At 46.3% G+C, this 24,619-nt stretch overlaps 1 protein-coding gene across 1 annotated transcript in view; it reads right to left on the bottom strand.

Annotated features, from left to right (window-relative positions):
- The window catches only part of KCNIP4 (potassium voltage-gated channel interacting protein 4), an 858,703-nt gene that overhangs the window by 591,825 nt on the left and 242,259 nt on the right, over nt 1-24,619 (bottom strand). The gene's annotated exons all lie outside the window — the stretch shown is intronic.

The following is a 24,619-nucleotide window of genomic DNA, read 5'->3' as shown; positions in this document are numbered from 1 at the left end:
TTAAGGGTAGCTGCCAGTACCCTTTGGTGAGGTCCAAAACAGAAAAATACCTGGCCTGTCCTAACTTCTCAATTAGTTCATCTACCCGAGGCATGGGATATGCATCGAATTTTGATATTTCGTTCAACTTCCTAAAATCGTTACAAAATCGTAAAGTCCCATCTGGCTTAGGAATTAAGACTATAGGACTGGCCCACTCACTTTTAGATTCCTCAATGACGTCTAGCCGCAGCATGAGCTGCACTTCCTCCGAGATGGCTTTTTGCCAGACCTCGGCCACCCGGTATGGCTTTAACCGGACTTTTGCCTGTGGCTCAGTGACAATGTCATGTTGGATTATGGAAGTGCATCCAGGGAGGTCCGAGAACACATCCGAGTTCCGACTAATAAACTCCCTGGTTTCCTGAGCCTGTTTAGAGGAAAGGCTGTCAGCAATTTTTATAGTGGCAACCGCTGCCCTTGTATCAGACAGAGGAGCCGAAACCTCTTCTCCTAGAAAACCCGGTCGCGAGCTGTCTTCCGTACAGAATTCCCTATCCTTCCAAGGTTTTAGTAAATTAACATGGTAAACCTGCTCCGGCTTTCGCCTCCCCGGCTGGTGTACCTTGTAATTTACGTCTCCAATTTTTTCGCGTACCTCGTAGGGCCCCTGCTACCTGGCTATGAACTTACTGTCCACGGTCGGCACCAGAACCAAAACCCGATCACCCGGGTTAAAGATCCGGACCCAGGCCTGCCAATTATAGATCCGACTGGACTCGCTGAGCGGCCTCCATATGCTCCCTGACAAGAGGCAAAACAGTCTCTATCCGCTGTTGCATCTTAGTAACATATTCAAGGACGCCTTTATGCGGAGTGGGTTGTTGTTCCCATGCCTCTTTGGCTACGTCCAACAAACCACGAGGATGTCTGCCATATAGCAGTTCGAAGGGTGAGAACCCAGTAGAGGCCTGGAGCACCTCTCGCACTGCGAACATGAGATAGGGCAGAAGAAGGTCCAATCCTTTCCATCTTTGTACACCACCCTTTTTAACATGGTTTATAGAGTTTCCGTTTGTGGATGGTACATGGATGTCCGTAACTGTTTAATATGCAGTAACTTACAGAGTTCCCTCATGACCTTGGACATAAAAGGGGTCCCCTGGTCAGTCAGGATCTCTTTCGGTAACCCCACTCGGGAGAACATTTCCAATAGCTCTTTAGCTATAAGTCTCGCCGATGTATGTTGCAGTGGCACTGCCTCCGGGTACCGAGTGGCGTAATCAAGGACAACCAAGATGTGTTGATGTCCCCTAGCAGACTTCGGTACTGGGCCTACTAGGTCCATAGCGATTCGCTCAAACGGTACCTCGATGATCGGGAGAGGCACCATAGAACTGCGAAAAAGGTGCTGGGGGCTAGTTGCCTGACAGGTCGGGCAAGACTTACAGAAATCGTCCACCTCTTTAAACACACTGGGCCAGTAAAACCGTTGTAGTATCCGGTCCTATGTTTTCTGCATTCCCAGATGACCCCCGAGAACATGCTGGTGGGCTAACTCTAACACGAGTTTGCGATAAGCCTGGGGCACCACCAACTGTTCAATAGATCAATAGATTCACCTTGCAGCTGATTTACCCGATACAACATATCCTGATGAACCACAAAACGGGGGAACACGACTCTGCCCCTGGTTGTTGTGGTTCACCATCTATTATTAGTACATTTTCCCAGGCTCGGGATAAGGTTGGATCCCGGTGTTGTGCAGTACTAAAAATTATCCCCGGAGACATTGAGGTCTGACAGCTCAGGCCCCGGCGGCAAGACGGGCAAGTCCTCCATGTCTCCCGCCATTACACTTAGCGGGGTTGTTTTCCCCTCTTCCACCGAAGTGGCAGTCACCCCTACTGCTGGCCCTTCGGACTCAGGTTCCCAGGGTTCTGGTCTCCCCCCTGAGCCGGGCCATTCTGCTAGGGTTACCCCTGGTTTATGGGTATCAGTCACTTTCGTAACCGGCCACAGTGCCGGGAAGCCCGGGAAGTCTCTCCCTATTATAAGTTCAAAGTGTAGGTTGGCTGCGACAGCCACCTCATGGGTCCACCTGCCAGAAACCGTGGACAGAGACACCATAGCAGTAGGGTAGTCTTTTAAGTCCCCATGTATACACATGACTCCGACCTTACGGCCGGTGTACTCAGTAGAGCGTACCAGGGTCACCAGACTCCCTGAGTCCAAAAGAGCCTCCGCTGGAGTGTCTCCCACCTCCATCTGGCACAGGTGGTTCAAAGACTCTGGAGCACCCACGGCACACAGTTTCCTGGCATACAAGGATTGACGGAAGCCATAGTTCGTGTCCATGGGTTCCCCCTGCTGTGGACAGTCCGCTCGAACATGGCCAGGCTCCCGGCACTGCCAGCAGACTATTGGAGCGGGGTCCACAGGGGTTACATCCCGGGCAGGTTTGGTGGGCACCAGTCGCCGGGTCCAGGGTGGAGGGATACGGGATTTGAGTGCCACCCTCCCAAAAGAACCCCCCTGTAAGTTCCGGGTAGCCTCATAGTGTTCCACCAGGTCGACCATCTCCTGCGCATTACCTAGAGAGATCTGGCCAATCCATTGCTGGAGAGGGGGTGGCAGAGCCCTCCAGAACCTGTCTGCTAACAACCGGTCCAGCATAGCAGTGGGGCTCAGCACATCAGGTTGTTGCCACTTTTGCAACAGGTTGAACAGGTTATAATACCGGGGTCTCACGGGCTCAGCTGGGTTGTACCTCCCACTGATGCACCCGCTGGGCCTGGAACAGCACATTCATCCCCAGTCTTGCCCAAATCTCCCCCTTTTCCTTTGGGTAGTCGGCCGCTTGATCGTCAGGCAAATCAAAATACACCCGCTGAGACTCTGATGCCAGGAAAGGAGCAACGACCTCAGCCCACTGGTCCGGGGGCAGCCTTTCCCTGGTGGCCACTTTCTCATACATCGCCAGGTATGTTTCGATGTCATCTGTGGGTGTCATCTTAGGGATCGTTGCACAGACTGCTTTCCGGGCATCGTGGACACTTGGGGTTGCTCCTGCTGTTTGTAAAGCCATCACGTGTTGTAGCAGTAACTGGTTGGTCTCTTGCTGCTGCTTATTAGCCTCCATGAGGGCCTTCAAAACAGCCTCCATTTTGTCACGTGACACAGGTTTAAAACTAGCAGGTTTGATAAACGACATACACCCGTGAGCAAACCAAAAATATGTTGGCGATCACGCCAGCCTCACTGCCCTTGCCCGCTCCAAGCCACCAATTGTAGGGATTTGCTCTTGTAGGCATGGTAAGCGGACGCAATACAGAGGCAAGACCACGGTACAAAAAACTAAAGTCCAGTGTTTATTCACACAGAAAAGGCAGAAAAAGGAAAAACAACGCTTTACAGGGTCCTGGTGTTAGGATGGCCGTAACGCGGGTGCCAGAAACAGCTGATTATGAGGAGAAAGCCACTCCCAAAGGGGCGGATCCAGTCCCTGGGCCAGCCAATGGTGGAGCAGGAGGGGCGTACACTGCCGCAGTATGCCCCTGCCCACCTAGTCTGCCCACTCACAGGGACGATCCAGCGATACGAGTGTCAAAACCCTCATAACTGACAGGAACTACCCGTGGTTAAACAAAAAAGCAATAGATAGGCATCAGCACTAGAATTAACCCTTTCACAAGGAAGGGAGAACAAGAGGAAGCAAAAGCAGGAAAATGATCGCACCTCGGCAATGATGGACATATGTATGTGCTCTTGTAATGAGGGCATGTAGAAATATACCATACTATACACATAATTATAAAATGTCACCATAAAATTGAACCCCTTCCAGACATAGGTAATTGCTGACGGTAAATATGCAATGTGTTTAAGACTGCCGTACTTATCGGGGGGACATGTGAAAGTAAGCAAAGATGTAGACAGGATACTTGATGAGTAACAAACGAAGTTGGGGGGGTGGGGTGGAGTATTGTTGTATGATACCGCGCAATAACGATAGTTATATGTAGGACAATGAATCCCTAACAGAGGGAACATCCCATATCCATGATTAGGTTGACCTCAATATCCTGGTCTGAGCTGATTTAAATAAAACAGACATAGGAAATATGTTCATTTAGACCCTCTGGACGCATTGTCCGCAGCCTGAAGGTCCATTGCGCTTCATTTTGGAGTAGTTTTTTTTGTCAAAGTCATCCGCCCTCGGGGATCTTGGAGTGGAACCGTATAAGATCATGTGCCTCAATATCTTGAGGGACAATCAGTGTTATCGTGTCCTGAAGAATAACCCCACAGAGATTTTCCAGGCTAAATTGAAGTGTATTCTGTCGGCAGCATATGAAAAAAAAAGCCGATAAGAATGGTAAATGGACGCAGTACATAAACCTGTGGTTATGTTACATTGATGACGTGCTTATACTATGGTCAGGAAACAAATTTGAAGTTGATAACTTTGTACAGGAGCAAAATATAAATGAGTTGGGGCTGTTTTTCACATCCGAGATCCATGAGAACCAGATTACCTTCATTGACTTGACAATCTTCAGGGACCAAGAGGGGTGCTTGGGTACTCGCCTATTTTGTAAGAAGACCACCACTAGCAGCTTACTACGGTGGGATAGCTGTCATCCCATGGCCCTTAAGAAAGGCATCCCGAAGGGGCAGTATTTGCGGTTAAGAGATTCTGATGCCAGGAAAGGAGCAACGACCTCAGCCCACTGGTCCGGGGGCAGCTTTTCACTGGAAGGGGTTAAATTTTAGGGTGACATTTTATAATTTTGTGTATAGTATGGTATATTTCTACATGCCCTCATTACAAGAGCACATACATATGTCCATCATTGCCGAGGTGCGATCATTTTCCTGCTTTTGCTTCCTCTTGTTCTCCCTTCCTTGTGAAAGGGTTATTTCTAGTGCTGATGCCTATCTACTGCTTTTTTGTTTAACCGCCGGGTGGTTCCTGTCAGTTATGAGAGTTTTGACACTCGTATCGCTGGATCGTCCCTGTGAGTGTGCGGACTAGGTGGGCAGCGGTATACTGCGGCAGTGTCCGGCCCTCCTGTTCCACCATTGGCCGGCCCAGGGACTGGATACGCCCCTCGGAGAGTGGCTTTCTCTTCGTAATCAGCTGTTTCTGGTGCCCGCGTTACGGCCATCCTAGCGCCGACGTTGCTGTCTCAACACGTGAGACAGGCAGCGCTTTATGTCTGTATGTCTGTGTAATGTATGTGTCCTTATGCTCCTGATGAACCTAAATGGAGAAACGCATTGAGCGTTATCAGGGTTGAATCTTCTGTACACAGCTAATCACATGTATGCTAGGTATAGGGTGCTGTAGCCGTCAATTGCACTGAGGTAGCGACATTAGAATAGAGGATAGGAGTACTGTAGGGGGGATGGGCGAGGTATGCCTCAATAGTGAGTGTTGAAATCACCTGAACAGTGGCATTGATTCTATTAGTCCATACGATTATCCCCTATCCTGCTACACTCTAGTGCGTTTTTTGTGTTATTGGTACATCATACCACAAGTTTATGGGTTGGATGATGTTCAATCATTTTTAGACACTTATACCCTTGGAGCTCTGGAGGGTATCTGTGTAAATATCCAGCTGGATACCTGGGGTCAGGCTCAGACCTCCCTGTTACCTCACAGGTTCATTTTGTATGAACCCCTTGGGTTCTGTACCACCACTGAGGAGGTCAGTGAGTGTTGTGACCTCCAGCTACATACCTGAAATCAGCCCTATACCCCCCCCTGGCTCTGCAAGGGTTAAATTCAATTGACCATAGAGAGTTACTCCTTTTCTACATAGTTTTTAATGAGAAATGTAATAAAGTTTGACCTTTTCATATATACATGTGAAATGTTCCTTCAAGCAGTATCAAAATGTAGAGGATGTAAACCAGTGGCACTACACCAAACCTGTGGTTATTCTGGATGCCGATACCGAGGAGAGATGCCTCACAGTGGTGCTCAGCCTGTAGCAGCAGTAAGTATGCAAAATATCTTCAAACGAAGGAGAAAAACAAAACGAGCGACACTCACCGATTGTAGAAAGGTACACTTTAATCCATAGCAGGAGGGGGTGCAAAAAGTGCAAACACAGCATTAAGCAACAGCCGTTTCGCGCGTATGTGCGCTTCTTCTGGCTTTCCACCATTGGCGGGGTCACGGCACCTTCAAATGTGCACAGGAAGCCGCATCATCGCAGTAATTACTTACTTAATCAACACCTGAAGTTCCAAAATGGAGGGCAGGGATTCTTAATCGATAGCGGGACCCCTTCAATAATGTAAAGTGCATGTGCAGGTACATAAACCAATAAAACAATACAAATACGAAATTACATTACATGCAGGAATACTTCATTATAGGAATACGCTCATGTCTATTTTTTCATTTAATCCCAAGGGACCCATTGCATCTGTGTGTAGGATCCACTTTGTTTCTCTTCTCAGAAGCTCCCTCTCTCTGTCTCCACCTCTCTCTGTGCGGTTAACTATTTCAAGACCGGCAAAGGTTAATACACTGGGATTTCCATTGCGCGAAACGGCTGTTGCTTAATGCTGTGTTTGCACTTTTTGCACCCCCCTCCTGCTATGGATTAAAGTATACCTTTCTACAATCGGTGAGTGCCGCTCGTTTTGTTTTTCTCCTTTGTTTGAAGAAGTTCCTTCAAGCAGTGATTAGTTCTCCAGGGTGGAACGTAAACCTCATTACCTTTACGCAGTGATTTTTCCTTTCCTGACAAAAAGGAAAAGAATGCTGAGCCTTTCTCATGTCACCAAATGCTAGACATGCTAATTTTAGTGTCGATCAAGCACTGTAGTGCTCGGGGGCTCGGGCCGAACACATCGGGATGCTCAGGTGCTTGACCGAGCACCCCAGTATAATGGAATTAAATGTGAGAACCCGAGCATTAAGCCTGCTCCCCTGCTCTGAAGAGGGGAGGGTGTTTGGTTAATAGGAAAATGTCAGAAATTGATAGAAACACCACCAAAATGGTTCTGGAACAGCATGGGGGGATGTCTGGATGCATCTTGTACTCGCAGGTCGCTGCTGGGAACGATGTTGCCTGAATAGTACGCCACTGTCACAGACTGACAATAATACGCACAAAACCGAAGAAAAAAAAATCGATTTTAGAGGAAAAATTGTTAGGAAACATTCTTTCCTGTATATTTACTTGTATATAAAGTGCAAGTGCTGCCAAAAATTACAAGGAAGAGGCACTCCGATACAACCTGTATATCACATAATGGAGGGCCTCATTCACATTGTGGTACAATTCTTCAGGTAGTGGGACTCCTACACTCATAAAGCCTATGCACTAAGTGAAAGGGCTGTCAAAAATTACAAGGAACCGACACTACAATACACCCTTTGTTACACATAAAGGAGGGCATCATACATAGCCTTGAAAAATTATGATTGATGGCCTGCTGGTGACCCTCAAAAACATTTGGAGCAAGGGCCTGCTGATCTGACCATCTAAAACATTATGGGCGAGGGCTTGCTGCTGCTTTGGTGATAACCTGGGGACGATAGCACGTGCCCCTCGACTGCGACGATCCATTTGGATGTCTGACCTATCAACTTTCGATGTTATTTTCTGCCCAAACCATGTAGACCATGGTTAACGGGGGAATGATGGTGCGATTCCGGAGAGGGAGCCTGAGAAACAGCTACGGCTACCACATGCAAGCAAGGCAGCATGCGCGCAAATTACCTATTAGGTATAATTAGGTGAGGGCCTGTAGGTGAGCTGACCCTATAAAAGATTTTAGGTGCGGGCCTGCTGGTGAGCTGACCCTGTAAAAGATTTTAGGTGCGAGCCTCCTGGTGAGCTGACCCTCTAAAACATTATATGCTAGGGGCCTTCAGGTGATCTGACCCTATAAAACATTATATGCGAGGGCCTTCAGGTGAGCTCACCCTATAAAATATTTGAGGTGCAGGCCTTCTGGTGAGCTGACCCTGTAAAGGATTTTATGTGCGGGCCTTCAGGTGAGCTGACCCTCTAAAAAATGAAATGCAAGGGCCTTCAGTTGAGCTGACCCTATAAAAGATTTGAGGTGAGGGCCTGCTGGTGAGCTGACCCTGTAAAAGATTTGAGGTGAGGGCCTGCTGGTGAGCTGACCCTGTAAAAGATTTGAGGTGCGGGCCTGCTGGTGAGCTGACCCTGTAAAAGATTGTAGGTGAGGGCCTGGTGGTGAGCTGACCCTCTAAAATGTTATATGCGAGGGCCTTCAGGTGAGCTGACCCTGTAAAAGATTGGATGTGTCTGAGCTTGCCGAGCTCCAAAGCCGCCACCAAGTTATGGCCATTATCAGACACAACCATGCCTGGCTCTAGGTTGAGTGGCGAGAGCCACAGCTCAGTATGGTCTCTTATCCCCTGTCACAGCTCTGTCGGGTGTGCTGTTTGTCCCCTAAGTATATCAGCTTCAGCACGGCCTGTTGCCGCTTCCTCGCTGCAGTTATACACTGCTTCCGGCTACTGACTGATGGCTGACTGGTGCTGCACGCGGATAATTCGGAGGTGGAAGTGGAGGAGGAGGCGGAGAAGTGGGAGTTGGAGCCACTAACGTAGGTGCTGGCGGAAACCCTGATCGACGTAGGGCCCGCAATCCTTGGCGTCGGTAGCACCTGTGCCATCCCAGGGTATGACTTGCTACCAGCCTCCACAACGTTCACCCAGTGCACCATCAAGGAAATGTAGCGTCCCTGGCCGAATGCACTTGTCCATGTGTCCGTGGTTAAGTGGACCTTCCCAGTAACTGCATTGGTCAGGGCACATGTGATGTTACGGGACACATGTTGGTGTAGGCGGGCACGGCACACCGTGAAAAATAGTGGCGGGTGGGGACTGCGTAATGAGGGACGGCCGCCGACATCAGGCTGCGGAGTAATTTTGAAAGTTGCGCATTTAGTGCTATGGCCTGTCGGTGGCTGGGTATTTGCGCTTGCATTCAAATGCCTGGGGTAAGGACATTTGTACGCTGTGCTGGGACACGGAAGCAGATGTGGTCGTTGATGGTGCTTGCAAAGGTCCAGGTGCAGGGCGAGAGGCATCCGGGCCTGCGCCTTTGACAAGGGATTGGCCAGCACGTAACACAGGGGAAGCGGAGGCAGTGGTGTGACCCGCAGACACAGATTGTGGACCTAGGCATTCATCCCACTTATTACGGTGCTTGGATGCCATGTGGCGGATCATGCTGATGGTAGTGAGGTTGCTAGTGTTCACGCCCCGGCTCATTTTCGTATGGCACAGGTTGCAAACTACTATTCTTTTGTCGCCCACACTTTCCTCAAAAAAGCGCCATACTGCGGAACATCTACCCCTTGGCAAGGGAGATTTCCACAAGGGGTTGCTCCGTGGAACAGTTGCGGACCTGTGTGGTGTGTCCCGCCTTCTCCCTTTTGCCACCCCACTGCCTCTTCCAGCCTGTTGCGGTGCTGCAGATTCCTCCCCCTCTGTACTGCTGTCCTCGCTCAACTTTCCACCTTCCCAGGTTGGGTCAGTGATCTCATCGTCCATCATCTCCTCTTCCACTTCCTCACTCTGAACATCCTCCTGATTTGTTGACCTAACCACAACCTCAGTGATTGACAACTGTGTCTCATCCTCTTCATCAACCTCTTGAGTAATTGCGGTTGACTCATTGGCAACTGTGTCTCATCATCATCCATCTCATTAAACACTAATTGCCGTTCCCCACCATCATGTGACTGTGGATGTTCAAGAGGTTGGGAATCAGGGCACAAGATCTCATGTTCCTGTTCAAGCATGCTTGGCGAGAAGGCGAAATTAAGTAATGGCGATGAAAAGAGGTCCTCGAAATATCCAAGTGTGGGATCACTTGTTTGGCCAGACTGTAAATGGTGGGAGGAAGGAATATCAGGGTGAGGATTGTGTTGACCAGACTCCTGGCTACTGAGACTGGACTTGGTGGAAGACAGGGGGGTGTTTATCCGACTGGAAGCATTATCTGCTGCAATCCAACTGACCACCTGGTCGTACTGGTCTGACTTTAAGAGTGGTGTCCTGCGCCGTCCTGCAAACTGGGACATGAAGCATGCGGGGAGGAGACTCGAGCATTGCGCTCGAGCACATGCGGTACTCGGCCGTCCGAGTACCGCCATGTGCCAAGCATAGTGATGCTCGAGCCAAACTGATATTCGGCCAAGCATGCTCACTCAACACTAGCTAATTTGCATATGTTTTTCCCAGTAGTTTTTGATGGCTATGCTACATTTACTGGCAAGAGACACTCAGAATTTTTTGGAAGGAAAACTGAACTGCATGTGTTTCTCACGTATTTGCTTTCTCTCTATTTCTTTTCTGACATGTGTGAGTACACTTATCTATGTTTGCCTGTGTCTGTCTGAAAGAATATAATAGAAAATCACTGTTTATAGTCTACATGCATGCAACCATATACATTTTGAGCTCAGGAAACCGCAGATCCGAAAAAAATAAATATCTTCAATCTGCAGTCTCATTATAGAAATTGCTATTCTTTCTATTCTTCTCTGTTTTGCAAACAACACTAGCAATTTCTATGATGGAACTGCGGATTGAAGATATTTGAATTTTACAGATTTGCGGTTTCCTGAACTCAAAATGGATACAGTTTAGCGCATGTAGCCTAAAAACAACAAATTTTCTTACAATTTCTTTCAGACAGACGTCAACACATGAGGGTGCATTTTCACATGGCAGGAAAGGAAGACACAGCTGGCTAACATGTGAAAAACACACATAATTCAGCCTTCTTTTCAGCTGATGCAGTGTAGTCATACGAAATCAAATCTTGACCTTTTAAACAGGCTTTTCAAACTAGAAAAATTTCTAAGCCAAACATCTCATTCCAAGCAAATGCCCTTTGCAGAACAGACAATTGCCTTTTTTTTTTCACCCAAGGTGGCCTCTGGGCCTATTATTTCCATTATGGAGACCATCTAATATACATGAGGGGTATTGTAGGCTAAGCAACGCTTCTCTTGGTTTCTGGTAAAGAATATATGAAAATTAGCATGTCTAACATTTGGTGGCATGAGAAGGGCTCAGCTTTCTTTTCCCTTTTGTCAGGAAAGATAATTTGGATATTTTTTCCCAGAAACTCACAAATATGCAAAGTACTTTTCCAACAGAAGTAAGAAATGATAATCTGTGCATATATTTCGCAGAAACCAAGAGCAGCATTGCTTGGCCTAAAATACTCCCTATGCCTATTAGGCACTCTCGATATTGGGAAAGAGTACCCATCAGACAATGCATAAATATTTCCCTGAAACCCAGTAAAGTAAATTAGGCTCTACCTCACTCTCATATTTATTCTCTGAGTCTCTTCAGATTAAACAGGGGACAAGAGAGTGTTATATACCTATTTTCAGGACAGTTGGAACGTACTTGATTTGGGTCCAAATTTTTTGAAAAGTTTGGTAAATCGAATTCCGGGAAATTTGATTATTTCTAATCCTATCCTAAACACAGAAGTAAAGGGAAAATACATTGTCTTAGCCCAGACAGGATATCTCTGCAGGCTTGGAGATGTCTGAATACCTTCTGCAAACTATCATATCTCAGGATGGAAAAAACAATGTATTTGGGTGGAAGGCAATTACATTTCTGTATATTTTCTTACCCAATAATGGTTACAAATGTCCACAACTGAAGCCATATCCATCAGTTGTCATGTAACATGACAGACCTTGTAATGATTATGACTTCGTCCATAATATCAAACCCACCAAATCTGTTAAAATGAAATCATGCAAAAATTAAATCATTACTAAAATGTATGGAATATTATTTTAGTAATCTTGATTGATTACTAAAGGGAAACTGTCACTATATTCATGCCGTCTCATCCTCAGGCAGCATGTGTTCGGGGGAGTTCATATCACCCAGAAAAACTAAATAACAGGATTCTGTAATAAAACAGATCCTGTGCATTAGTTATGCACATATGGCATCTGTTTCAGCCATTTCCGCCCGAGATCCACTTTTTTAAACTTTTTTTCCATGTGAAAAACAGCTTCAGTTTTGTCCCCATTCAAATGGGGACAAAACTTAACTGAACGAAACGGAATGCACCAAAATGCATTCCGTTCCATTTGGTTGCGCTCCCATCACGGACAGAATAACGCTGCGTTTTTCTGTTCGCGATGTGGTGCGGAGAAAAACGGATCCGTCCTGACACACAATGTAAGTCAATGGGGACGGATCTGTTTTCTCTGACACAATAGAAAACGGATCCGTCCCCCATTGACTTTTATTGGTGTTCATTACAAATCCGTCATGGCTATAGAAGACATAATACAACCGGATCCGTTCATGACGGATGCATGCAGTTGTATTATGGTAACGGAAGCGTTTTTGCAGATCCCTGACGGATCCGCAAAAAATGCTAATGTGAAAGTAGCCTAAGGCCTCATGCACACGACAGTATTTTTTCACGGTCCGCAAAACGGGGTTCCGTTGTTCCGTGATCCGTTTCTGTTTTTGTTTCCGTGTGTCTTCCTTGATTTTTGATGTACTAGCGGCCATCTAGCAGCCCATGTCCTCAGCTCTATGCACAAAATACCTGTCACAGGGTCCCTTTTAAATACCTTGTCCCACATTTACTAATGTTCATCCTAGAATTTGGTTAAAAGGCACCAAAATATTAGCGTATTGAGTAACCTTTTGATTTTTTAGACCTATTTATGAATTCAATTTTATAAAAGAATAATTCACTGCATGTGGCATTGTTTAAGAGGTTCTCCAAAGTTGACTTTTAAAAAAAAAAAGTGTCCACCTCCACACTGCCAGACCATGAAGGTAAATATACTTCCCTGCTCCCTGCCGCTTGGTTCCAGCTCAGTGGGGCCCAACCTGTCTTGATCTTCACAGCACTTCAGGACTGAAAGTGCAGTGAAGATTCAAGACCTACTGAGCTGGAACTGAATGGTGGGGAGAAGGTAAGTATACCTCCTTTCACCGGTCTGAGGTGGTAGTGCAGCGTCCCACATCAGTGTGTAAATGGGACACTTTAAACATCTGCTTATTTATGTATTTGTCTAATGTATGGTATTTCACATTATCAGTCCGGCATTGTCAATCCACCCATTCGCCCCTAGGTGGTGCTGGCACTACACTATATATAGCTTTGGGTGTGTCTAGCTTAGAGCAGAATGTTATGTTAGAGTCAGAGTGAGAGAGGAGAATCAAGTTCATGGAGGAGAGAAACATGCCCAAATCAACATGTAGCTGTTTTCCTTTCCTCTGGGCCCTGATCAAGCCTGGAGAAGACAAACACAGTAACCAAGCACCAGACAGTAAGGGTCCATTCACACGTCCGCAATTTCGTTTCGCCTTTTGCGGAACGGAATTGCGGACCCATTCATTTCTATGGGACAGCACGATGTGCTGCACGGAATTTCCGGGTCTGCACTTCCGGGTCCACAATTCCGTTCCCGAAAAAAATAGAACATGTCCTAATCTTGTCCGCAATTGCGGACAAGAATAGTCATATTCTATTAGTGCAGGCAATGTGCGGTCCGCAAAATGCGGAACGCACTTTGCTGCTGTCCGTGTTTTGCGGATCCGTGGATCCGCAAAACACGTTACAGATGTGTGAATGGACCCTAAGTCTATGTCTAAATATGAAGTAAGCCTAGTGAGTCTTACAGCTGAATCTATCCTATGGACCTCATCAGCACGAGCACTAAAGTCCAACCATTAGTGCAGTGACATCACCGGGATCACTGCCAGGCGGATGCCTCCGTCTAGCATTCCCATGGTGAGACACGGTACGTCATGAAATGCTCCGATCTGGCAATACGAGGGAGCAGTTCTAGTTGGCATCCTTGTAAGTGATAAATGATATAGTTTTTTTTCAATAATTTTATTGTTTTTGCTTTATAGCATGTCTATGTATTAAATTACCTTCATAATCCCATTAGCCATTTGCTCAGTCAGTTTTTTACAGCGACATTACGACAGTACGTTTTATATAACGATTCTGGAATCGTAAGCTGTGATAGTAGAATCTCATGTTTTCTAATTAAGCCTCATGAAAGATGAAGTTGCAAACTTGATAAAAGAGGTATCAACATAATGTGTCTTGCCCTGTGGTCTGTAACATATGGTATTTGCATTGATGCCTTCTTGCATGTCACAACAGAAGTGAATATGTATGCGAGACGTCTTCTAACAGATGGTTTATTCTGAAAATTTTCGGTCATCATTGCCGTGACTTGACAGATGACAAATTGCTTAATTTGTTGGCAAATTGTCTATAATAGAAAGCCGACTGCAGTGAATTAAAACAGCTATGGGCACATACATGGCGCTATAACTTACGTAGACTATCATAATGGTAGAAAATAAAATGCATCCAAGCTCCCAGGGTGCCTTCAATTTATACTTAATTGGTTTTGAATTGTGTGGCTGGAAATTTTCTTTTTTAGTTTCGAGACACAAAAGTATGGCAATTTTAATAAATCAAATCCAAGTAATAGTTTTTGAAGGAAGAGTGAAGATTGTAAAATTACAAATTTCATGGTCAATCATTAAAAATAATTTACTTGCATTGAAGCCATCAGCCGGATAACCTTACGGGAAAGCTGAAATGAAAGAAAATATCACCTGCCATATCTGTGCTTTATATTAGTATGAAAGACCCGAGCTTCTCTCAACTGAGTGTCCGCAAGTGAAGAAAATGTTGTCTTTAAACCTAAAGAAGGAAAATTATATCTCCAAAACGCATTGCTTTTCGCAATAAAACAAATCCATTGATCGCATGACAGTTGATGGGGTCCTTTTGCATCTGTTCTAACCCTAACAGATACTTCCTGCCTTTTATTATTTATTTTTTGACCAGATAGTGGCTTGACTTTCTTAGTTAGGGCTCTTTCACACTTGCGTTGTTCTGTTCCGGCATAGAGTTCCGTCGTCGGGGCTCTATGCCGGAAGAATCCTGATCAGGATTATCCCCATGCATTCTGAATGGAGAGAAATCCGTTCAGGATGCATCAGGATGTCTTCAGTTCCGGAACGTTTTTTGGCCGTAGAAAATACCGCAGCATGCTGCGCTTTTTGCTCCGGTCAAAAATCCTGAACACTTGCCGCAAGGCTGGATCCGGAATGAATGCCCATTGAAAGGCATTAATCCGGATCCGGCCTTAAGCTAAACGTAGTTTTGGCGCATTACCGGATCCGACGTTTAGCTTTTTCTGAATGGTTACCATGGCTGCCAGGACGCTAAAGTCCTGTTTGCCATGGTAAAGTGTAGTGGGGAGCGGGGGAGCAGTATACTTACCGTCCGTGCGGCTCCCGGGGCGCTTCAGAGTGACGTCAGGGCGCCCCACGCGCATGGATGACGTGATCGCATGGATCACGTCATCCATGCGCATGGGGCGCTCTGACATCATTCTGGAGCGCACCGGGAGCCGCACGGACGGTAAGTATACTGCTCCCTCGCTCCCCACTACTACTATGGCAACCAGGACTTTAATAGCGTCCTGGCTGCCATAGTAACACTGAATGCATTTTGAAGACGGATCAGTCTTCAAATGCTTTCAGTTCACTTGCGGTGTTACGGATCCGACGGGCACTTCCGGCAAATGGAGTACACGACGGATCCGGACAACGCAAGTGTGAAAGAGGCCTTAAAGAGGACCTTTCACTGATTCTTACCCTATGAACTAAGTATACAGACATGTGGAGCGGCGCCCGGGGATCTCACTGCACTTACTATTATCCCCGGGCGCCGCTCCGTTCTCCTGCTATGCCCTCCGGTATCTCCGTTCCCTAAGTTATAGTAGGCGGAGTCTGCCCTAGCGCTGGCCAATTGCATTGCAGAGCTCACAGCCTGGGAGAAAATAACCTCCCAGGCTGTGAGCTCTGCGCTGCGATTGGCCAGCGCTAGGGCAGACTCCGCCTACCATAACTTAGGGACTGGTATCTCCGCCTACTATAACTTAGTGAGCGGAGATACCGGAGGACATAGCAGGAGAACGGAGCGGCGCCCGGGGATAATAGTAAGTGCAGTGAGATCCCCGGGCGCCGCTCTACATATCTGTATAGTTGGTTCATAGGGTAAGAATCGGTGAAAGGTCCTCTTTAAAGGGGTTTTCTAAGACTTATAAACTGTTGACCTATCCTCTGTAAGAGTAGCTCCTGGTCAGGCAAACCTAATGTAAAACTGTACCCAGCAAGATCAGTGGCAGGAGCACAGCTATTATACACAACCACAAATGCCAGGATCAGACTCATCATTCAATGGCATCTAAGGTGTTTGACAGAGGGACGGGGTCCCTTGATCAACCCACCAGTTCCGTGGTGACGCTATCAAACAAAGGTCCCAAGGTCTGCCATGAAAAGCCTATTAGAGTAGGCCGTGCCAGTGAAATGACCTAATACATTGCCCGTCTAGCACTCACAAGCAATAAAGCATTAGAATGCTAAGTATTCCAAAGCATTAGCGAAGAGATCACAGACAACCAATTAGAGCTTCTAGTCTCCTACTACTACTACTCTAAAAAAAGTGATACTAAGGTCAAATAAAATCAGTAAAATGCAAATGCGCCACCCAAAAAAGAAAAACAAAACATATTTCATTGAATGGTAAAAAATAACAGATACAATATATGCTGTAATCGTAATGACCCACAGAAAATAACATATTATTCACATACGGAATAAAAACCACACAAAAATTGTGGAAATGGCAGTTCAAAATCATGGTAGCAAAAACTAAGGCGGTCATTTATGACCAGATAGATGACACTATTGTAGTGTATATCTGGAGCAGATTCTGTCGCACACCATGGTGCGGCAGAATCTGCGACTTCTTCATCATGTTCTATGCCTGTTTTAGGCTTAGAAAATGGGATAAATGTAAGACAGCTAGGAAGCCGTATTACATTTAGAACTGGCGCTGGATGCGCGGAAGTTATGGAGAGGCCGGCACCTCTTCATAACTTCGGCTATCCACCGTCAGCACACAGGGTTATTAAGACCGGTGTTCTTACAGAAAACCTTAACTCGTCATATTCCCTTACCCCACGTGACTTCCAGGGAGGATGCGCCTCCGTGCAAGCGCAGTACCACGGCACGGAGCCTCCACGCAAGCGCAGTACGAGGGCATGGGTAAGTTAAAATTACAGTGAGCGTTGACTCAAGGACACTCCTTACCCTCTCACTGCGCACGCGTGGATTGTAAAATCTCCTTACACAGAGCGCTTCAGATTCATTTCTGGCTGGCTTCAATCTGCGCGAGTGCAGTGTGAGGGTAAGGAGATTCAACAAGACAAAAGACCATCAGATCTCCTTACCCCTTAGGGCGCAAGCGCTGTGTCCATGCGCGCGTCCATGAGTCAACGCTCACTGTAATTTTACCTTACCCATGTCCTGTTACTGCGCACACCCCCGGAAGTCACGTGGGGTAAGAGAATCTGATGATTTAGGCCTCTTTCACACGGGTGTCATGGATTTGGGCCGGATAAGATGCTGGTGCGCCGTGGGAAAATGCACGATTTTTCCGGGCAAGTGCAAAACATTTTAATGCGTTTTGCACGTGCGTGAGAAAAATCTGCATGTTTGGTACCCAAACCCGAACTTCTTCACAGAAGTTCGGGTTTCGGGTTAGGTGTTGTGTAGATTTTATTGTTTTCCTGTCACAACCAGACAGCTGAGAAGCTCTGACAGAAGCCTTTCAGAACCTCCTCCTTGAGTTTTCTTTGTTTTGGTTTTCAGTTCCTCATCTCGTTGGCCTCTCTCAGCTGTCATGCAGTTGGACTGATTGCATCCCTTTAAATTCCTCCCCATAATGCATTAGTGTGCGGCTTATACAACTTCCTGGAGTGTGTGTGCATGCTTTTTCCTATTTCCCAGTCTTCTGCAAGATAAGTGCTGTTCATTTATTTGTGATTTTCTGTTTGCTGGATCTCAGGTGACCCTGACTCCCTCCGTGTCTAGTGTAGGGAGCCGGTGGTCGTGTCCCCTCACTATTGTAGGGTCTTCAGGTGTTAGATAGTCGAGGTACGTGGATATGCGACCATCCACCTTTGGGGTGTTCGCATAGGCTGAGCAGTCAGGGAGAGTGTGCCAGGTCGCATGCAGGGGTCTCCCTTTTGTTCCTTAGTTGTGGATCCAGTGAGTCATAGATTATTTTGCATTGTCTTGTTTCCTGTACACCATCCGTGACATTATAAGCCACCATAACCGTCTCAAGCATGGATCCGGTTTCACTTTTGGCTGAACGCTTCCGGGGTCTTTCATTGGAGGTAGCTGATCTCCGTAAGACTTTTTCTCAGTTTTAAGTGACCGGTTCAGCTTGCGTTCATGGAGTTTGTTCTGAGCCTAAGATCTCACTCTCGGATACGTTCTCCGGGGGTAGTGAGAATTTTGTGCGTTTTAGAGAGGCTTGCAAACTCCATTTTCGCCTTCTTCCCCATTCCTCTGGTGATGAGGAACGGAGGGTGGGGATCATTATATCGCTGCTCAGGGGTAACGCTCAGTCCTGGGCCTTTTCGCTGCCGGAGGGGGCACGGCCCCTCCGTTCAGTGGATGAATTCTTTTTAGCCCTGGGTCAGATATATGATGATCCGGATCGTATTGCTCTGGCTGAGTCTAGACTACGTCTGTTATGCCAGGGTAAACAATCCGCAGAGATATACTGCTCAGAATTTCGGAGATGGGCAGCTGATACTGGTTGGAATGATGCTGCACTCCGAAGTCAATTTTGCCATGGTCTTTCAGAGGGATTGAAAGATGCATTTGCCTTTCATGAGAGGCCTATCTCCTTGGACTCTGCTATGTCCCAGGCCGTTCGTATTGACAGGCGTCTTAGAGAGAGAGGAGAGATCTCTCCTTCCTGTCATACTCAGTCCCGGGACAATGCAGCGGTCTCATTCTGTGCGCAGGGGTCTCAGTCGCTGTCAGCCCCTTCTGAGCAGGAGCCCATGCAGCTGGGGTTGATTGCCTCTGACAATAGAAGATTCACCCCGCATGGGAGGGTTTGTTTTTGTTGTGGAGGTATAGATCATTTGGCAAATGTTTGTCCCTCTAGGAGATACAGGCAGTTTTCTGGGAGTAATAAAGAAACAAAAAGGAAAAAATCTTTTAAAAATGTTCCGTCTGTTACTATTGGCAGGGTTGAGGCGGAAATTGAAGGTTTTCCGTTTGCTTGTAGTTCCCGTTTTGTCCTGCCTGCTAGGGTGGCGCTAGAGAGCAAGAGCATTTTTTGTGAGATTTTTGTGGATAGTGGAGCAGCTGTCAATCTCATTGATAATCAATTTGCAATAACTCATGGTTTCCAGGTATGCACTTTGGCAAAGGATATTCCTGTTTTTGCTATTGATTCCGCTCCACTTTCTCAGAAATCATTAAAGGGCATAGTTCACAATATCCGTTTAATTGTGAGTGATGCTCATGTTGAGGATGTGTCATGTTTCGTCCTTAGCGGTTTGCCTACTCCTCTAGTGTTGGGGCTACCCTGGCTCACTAAACATAACCCCACCATTGATTGGCAAGCGAGGCAAATAAATGGTTGGAGTGACTTTTGCAGAGAGAATTGCCTCACGACATCTGTTTCAGAGGTTTCTACTAAGACTGTACCACCTTTCCTCTCTGAATTTTCGGATGTCTTCTCTGAGAGTTGAGTTCAGGATTTGCCCCCGCACAGGGAGTACGATTGCCCTATTAATCTCATCCCAGGCGCCAAGCTGCCTAAATCTCGTTTATACAATCTTTCCCAACCTGAGAGGGTCGCTATGCGTGCTTATTTCTCTGAGAGTCTGAGAAAAGGACACATACGACCCTCGAAGTCACCTGTTGCCGCTGGTTTTTTCTTTGTTAAGAAAAAAGATGGTTCTTTAAGACCTTGTCTGGATTTCAGGGAGCTGAACAGTATCACTATTCGTGACCCTTATCCGCTTCCTCTGATCCCGGACCTGTTTAACCAGGTTGTTGGGGCTAAAGTCTTTTCCAAATTAGACCTAAGAGGGGCATACAACTTGGTCAGGGTCAGAGAAGGAGACGAATGGAAGACTGCCTTCAATACCCCTGAGGGCCATTTTGAGAATTTGGTTATGCCTTTTGGTTTGATGAATGCCCCAGCCATTTTTCAGCATTTCGTGAACAGCATTTTTTATCATTTAATGGGAAAATTTGTATTAGTGTATTTGGATGACATTTTGATTTTTTCTCCTGATTTCAAAACTCATAAGGAACACTTGCGTCAGGTCTTGCTCATCCTGCGGGAGAATAAATTATACTCGAAACTGGAAAAATGTGTGTTTGCGGTTCCAGAGGTTCAATTTCTGGGGTTTCTTCTCTCCGGTTTTCGCATGGACCCCGAGAAGGTCCGCGCTGTGCTTGAGTGGGAGCTTCCTGAGAATCAGAAGGCGCTGATGCGTTTTTTGGGCTTTGCCAATTATTACAGGAAGTTTATTTTGAATTATTCCTCTGTTGTTAAACCACTCACTGATATGACCAGAAAGGGGGTAGATTTTTCTTCCTGGTCGGTAGAGGCGCGTAAGGCCTTTTCTAATATCAAGGAGAGTTTTGCTTCCGCTCCCATCCTGGTACAACCTGATATTTCTTTACCCTTCATAGTTGAGGTTGATGCTTCTGAGGTAGGTGTGGGTGCGGTCTTGTCTCAGGGTTCCTCTCCTGCCAAATGGCGACCGTGTGCCTTTTTCTCGAAGAAACTCTCCTCCGCAGAGAGAAATTACGATGTGGGAGATAGGGAATTGTTGGCCATCAAGTTGGCTTTTGAGGAATGGCGCCATTGGCTAGAGGGAGCCAGACACCCTATTACCGTGTTTACTGACCATAAAAATCTGGCCTACTTGGAGTCAGCCAAGTGTCTGAACCCGAGACAGGCCAGATGGTCTTTGTTCTTTTCAAGGTTTAATTTTGTTGTCACGTTCCGCCCTGGGGTTAAGAATGTGAAGGCAGATGCCCTGTCACGTTGTTTTCCGGGAGGTGGGAATTTTGAAGACCCGGGTCCCATTTTGGCTGAAGGTGTGGTGGTCTCTGCTCTTTTTCCTGAATTGGAGGCAGAGGTGCAGGCAGCCCAGTCAGAGGCTCCTGATCTTTGTCCTCCTGGGAGGTTGTTTGTGCCTCTCGCTTTGAGACACAAGATTTTTAAGGAACACCACGATACGGTCCTTGCTGGGCACCCGGGGGCAAGAGCCACACTGGATCTCATCGCTCAGAGATTCTGGTGGCCTGCGCTTCGTAAGTCGGTTGAGGGTTTTGTGGCAACCTGCGAGACTTGCGCTCGTGCCAAAGTCTCTCATTCACGGCCATCAGGTCCTCTCCTTCCCTTACCCATTCCTTCCCGTCCTTGGACACATCTGTCCATGGACTTCATAACGGACCTGCCTCGTTCCTCGGGGAAGACTGTGATTCTGGTGGTGGTTTTAGCAAAATGGTGCATTTCATCCCTTTTCCTGGTTTGCCCAATGCTAAGACGCTGGCGCAGGCATTTATTGACCACATTGTCAAATTGCATGGTATTCCTTCAGACATAGTCTCTGATAGGGGCACGCAGTTTGTTTCCAGATTCTGGAAGGCTTTCTGTTCTCGCTTGGGGGTTCGGTTGTCATTCTCTTCTGCTTTCCACCCGCAGTCGAATGGCCAGACAGAGCGCGTCAATCAGAATCTGGAGACATATCTGCGCTGTTTTGTGGCGAAGAATCAGGAGGATTGGTGTTCTTTTTTGTCCCTTGCTGAGTTTGCTTTAAATAACCGTCGTCAGGAGTCCTCTGATAAGTCACAATTTTTTGGTGCATATGGGTTTCATCCGCAGTTCGGGACTTTCTCGGGAGAGGGCTCTTCTGCTTTACCTGATGAGGACAGATTCTCCTCCTCTTTGTCATCTATTTGGCAAAAGATTCAGGATAATCTAAAGAGCATGAGTGAGAGATATAAGCGTGTGGCGGATAAGAGACGTGTGCCTGGTCCGGACCTGAATGTTGGTGATCTGGTGTGGTTGTCTACCAAGAATATCAAATTGAAGGTTCCCTCCTGGAAGTTGGGTCCTAGGTTTATTGGGCCTTACAAGATCCTGTCTGTCATCAATCCTGTTGCCTACCGTCTTGATCTTCCTCAGATGTTTTTCATAAGTCCTTATTGAAACCTTATGTTCAACCCATTGTACCCTCGCCTTTGCCTCCTCCTCCGATTATGGTTGATGGGAATCTTGAATTTCAGGTCTCTAGGATTGTGGATTCTCGTCTTGTCCGCGGTTCTCTCCAGTACCTCGTTCATTGGGAGGGTTATGGTCCTGAGGAGAGGATGGGTCCCAGTGACGGACATTAAGGCCACTCGTCTCATCAGGGCTTTCCATAGGTCCCATCCTGAGAAGGTGGGCTCTGAGTGTCCGGAGTCCACTCGTAGAGGGAGGGGTACTGTCACAACCAGACAGCTGAGAAGCTCTGAAAGAAGCCTTTCAGAACCTCCTCCTTGAGTTTTCTTTGTTTTGGTTTTCAGTTCCTCATCTCGTTGGCCTCTCTCAGCTGTCATACAGTTGGACTGATTGCATCCCTTTAAATTCCTCCCCATAATGCATTAGTGTGCGGCTTATACAACTTCCTGGAGTGTGTGTGCATGCTGTTCCTATTTCCCAGTCTTCTGCAAGATAAGTGCTGTTCATTTATTTGTGATTTTCTGTTTGCTGGATCTCAGGTGACCCTGACTCCCTCCGTGTCTAGTGCAGGGAGCCGGTGGTCGTGTCCCCTCACTATTGTAGGGTCTTCAGGTGTTAGATAGTCGAGGTACGTGGATATGCGACCATCCACCTTTGGGGTGTTCGCATAGGCTGAGCAGTCAGGAAGAGTGTGCCAGGTCGCATGCAGGGGTCTCCCTTTTGTTCCTTAGTTGTGGATCCAGTGAGTCATAGATTATTTTGCATTGTCTTGTTTCCTGTACACCATCCGTGACATTTCCCTTATAACATGGTTATAAGGGAAAATAATAGCATTCTTAATACAGAATGCTTAGTAAAATAGGGCTGAAGGGGTTAAAAAAATTTTTTTTAACTCATCATAATCCACTTGTTCGCGCATCTTGGCTTCTCTTCTTTCTTCTTCTTTGAGGAAAAGGACCTGTGGTGACGTGGATCATGTGATGGACCATGTGATGAGCACAGTGACGTCACCACAGGTCCTTTTCCTCCTGGACAGCAAAGAAGAAGACAGAAGAGAAGCCGGGCTGCGCAAACAAGTGGATGAGGTGAGTTAAATTATTATTTATTAATTTTTTACACCCATCCATCCCTATTTTACTAAGCATTCTGTATTAAGAATGCTATTATTTTCCCTTATAACCATGTTAAAAGGGAAAATATTACTGATCCACATCCCGATCATCTCCTAGCAACCATGCGTGAAAATTGCACCGCATCTGCACTTGCTTGCGGATGCTTGCGATTTTCACGCAGCCCAATTCACTTCTATGGGGCCTGCGTTGCGTGAAAAACGCACAAAATAGAGCATGCTGCGATTTTCACGTAACGCACAAGTGATGCGTGAAAATAACCGCTCATGTGCACAGCCCTATAGAAATAAATTGGTCCGGATTCAGTGGGGGTGCAATGTGTTCACCTCACGCATTGCACCCGCGCGGAAATCTCGCCCGTGTGAAAGAGGCCTTAAGGTTTTCTGACAGAACACCGGCATCTAAAACGCTGGTCTTAATAAATGTGCCCCTAAAAAATCCTCCCACAAAAAAAACAAGCCATCATACAGCCCTGTTGATGGAAAAACTGTTATGGAGTTGACTAGAAAATAAAAATCAATTATTTTTTTCTGATTGGCTTAAAGAGGCCAGTTCCTGAAGTATTTAAAAAGAGATTGTATACATGAAACAGCCCCTTTTAAAGGGACACACCATTGGAAGCCAGTTTCATGAAATATACTAAAAACATTAAATTTCCATCCTAACGTAATTATGGGAAACGCTCCCTTAAGCCACAGACGTGCTCTAATAATATTCTGCAGAGCCACAGACACTTCAGATTCCTAGAACTTGCTCCACCAATCCATCGGCTGACTATGGGATGCTATTTCCAGCAGGCTGCGGTCAATAGTTGAGAATTCAATCAATAGACTGTCATATACTTTACCACATTTCTTTCCTAGAACTATAGGATCCCACGTGTGTTTTTTTAATATTCTTGCTTTGCCCCTAATATAACGTCCTTCTTAAAGACATAAACCATTCCAAGTGAAAAGTATGTAACGTAGATCGAAGAATATGCAAGAATGCAGATGTCCACACCCAGCATGCAGGTTTTTATTTTTGCTGTCGATGTCGGTGTGTTAACCCCTTGCATGCATAAAAGCTGACAGCCAATGCATTACAATACAGGTTGTATTGTAATGCATTGCAGAGGGGATCAGACCCCAGAAGTTGAAGTCCAAGAGTGGGGGAAAAAAAAGTAAAAAAAATGGGTTTTTCATAATAAAAAATAAATAAAGTTTCAAGTAAAAAAAAAAAGCCGAAAATAAAACACCAAAAATTGAAAAAAAAAGAAAACCAGACATATTGGGTATTACTGCATCCGTAACGACTGGCTCTACACAAATATAACATGATCCACCCCCTTACCTAACTGCT

Source organism: Bufo bufo, chromosome 2 (assembly GCF_905171765.1).
Source record: "Bufo bufo chromosome 2, aBufBuf1.1, whole genome shotgun sequence".
Taxonomy (NCBI): Eukaryota; Metazoa; Chordata; class Amphibia; order Anura; family Bufonidae; genus Bufo; species Bufo bufo.
The sequence above is the reverse complement of the archived record's forward strand: the minus strand, read 5'-3'. Positions and strand labels throughout refer to the sequence as shown.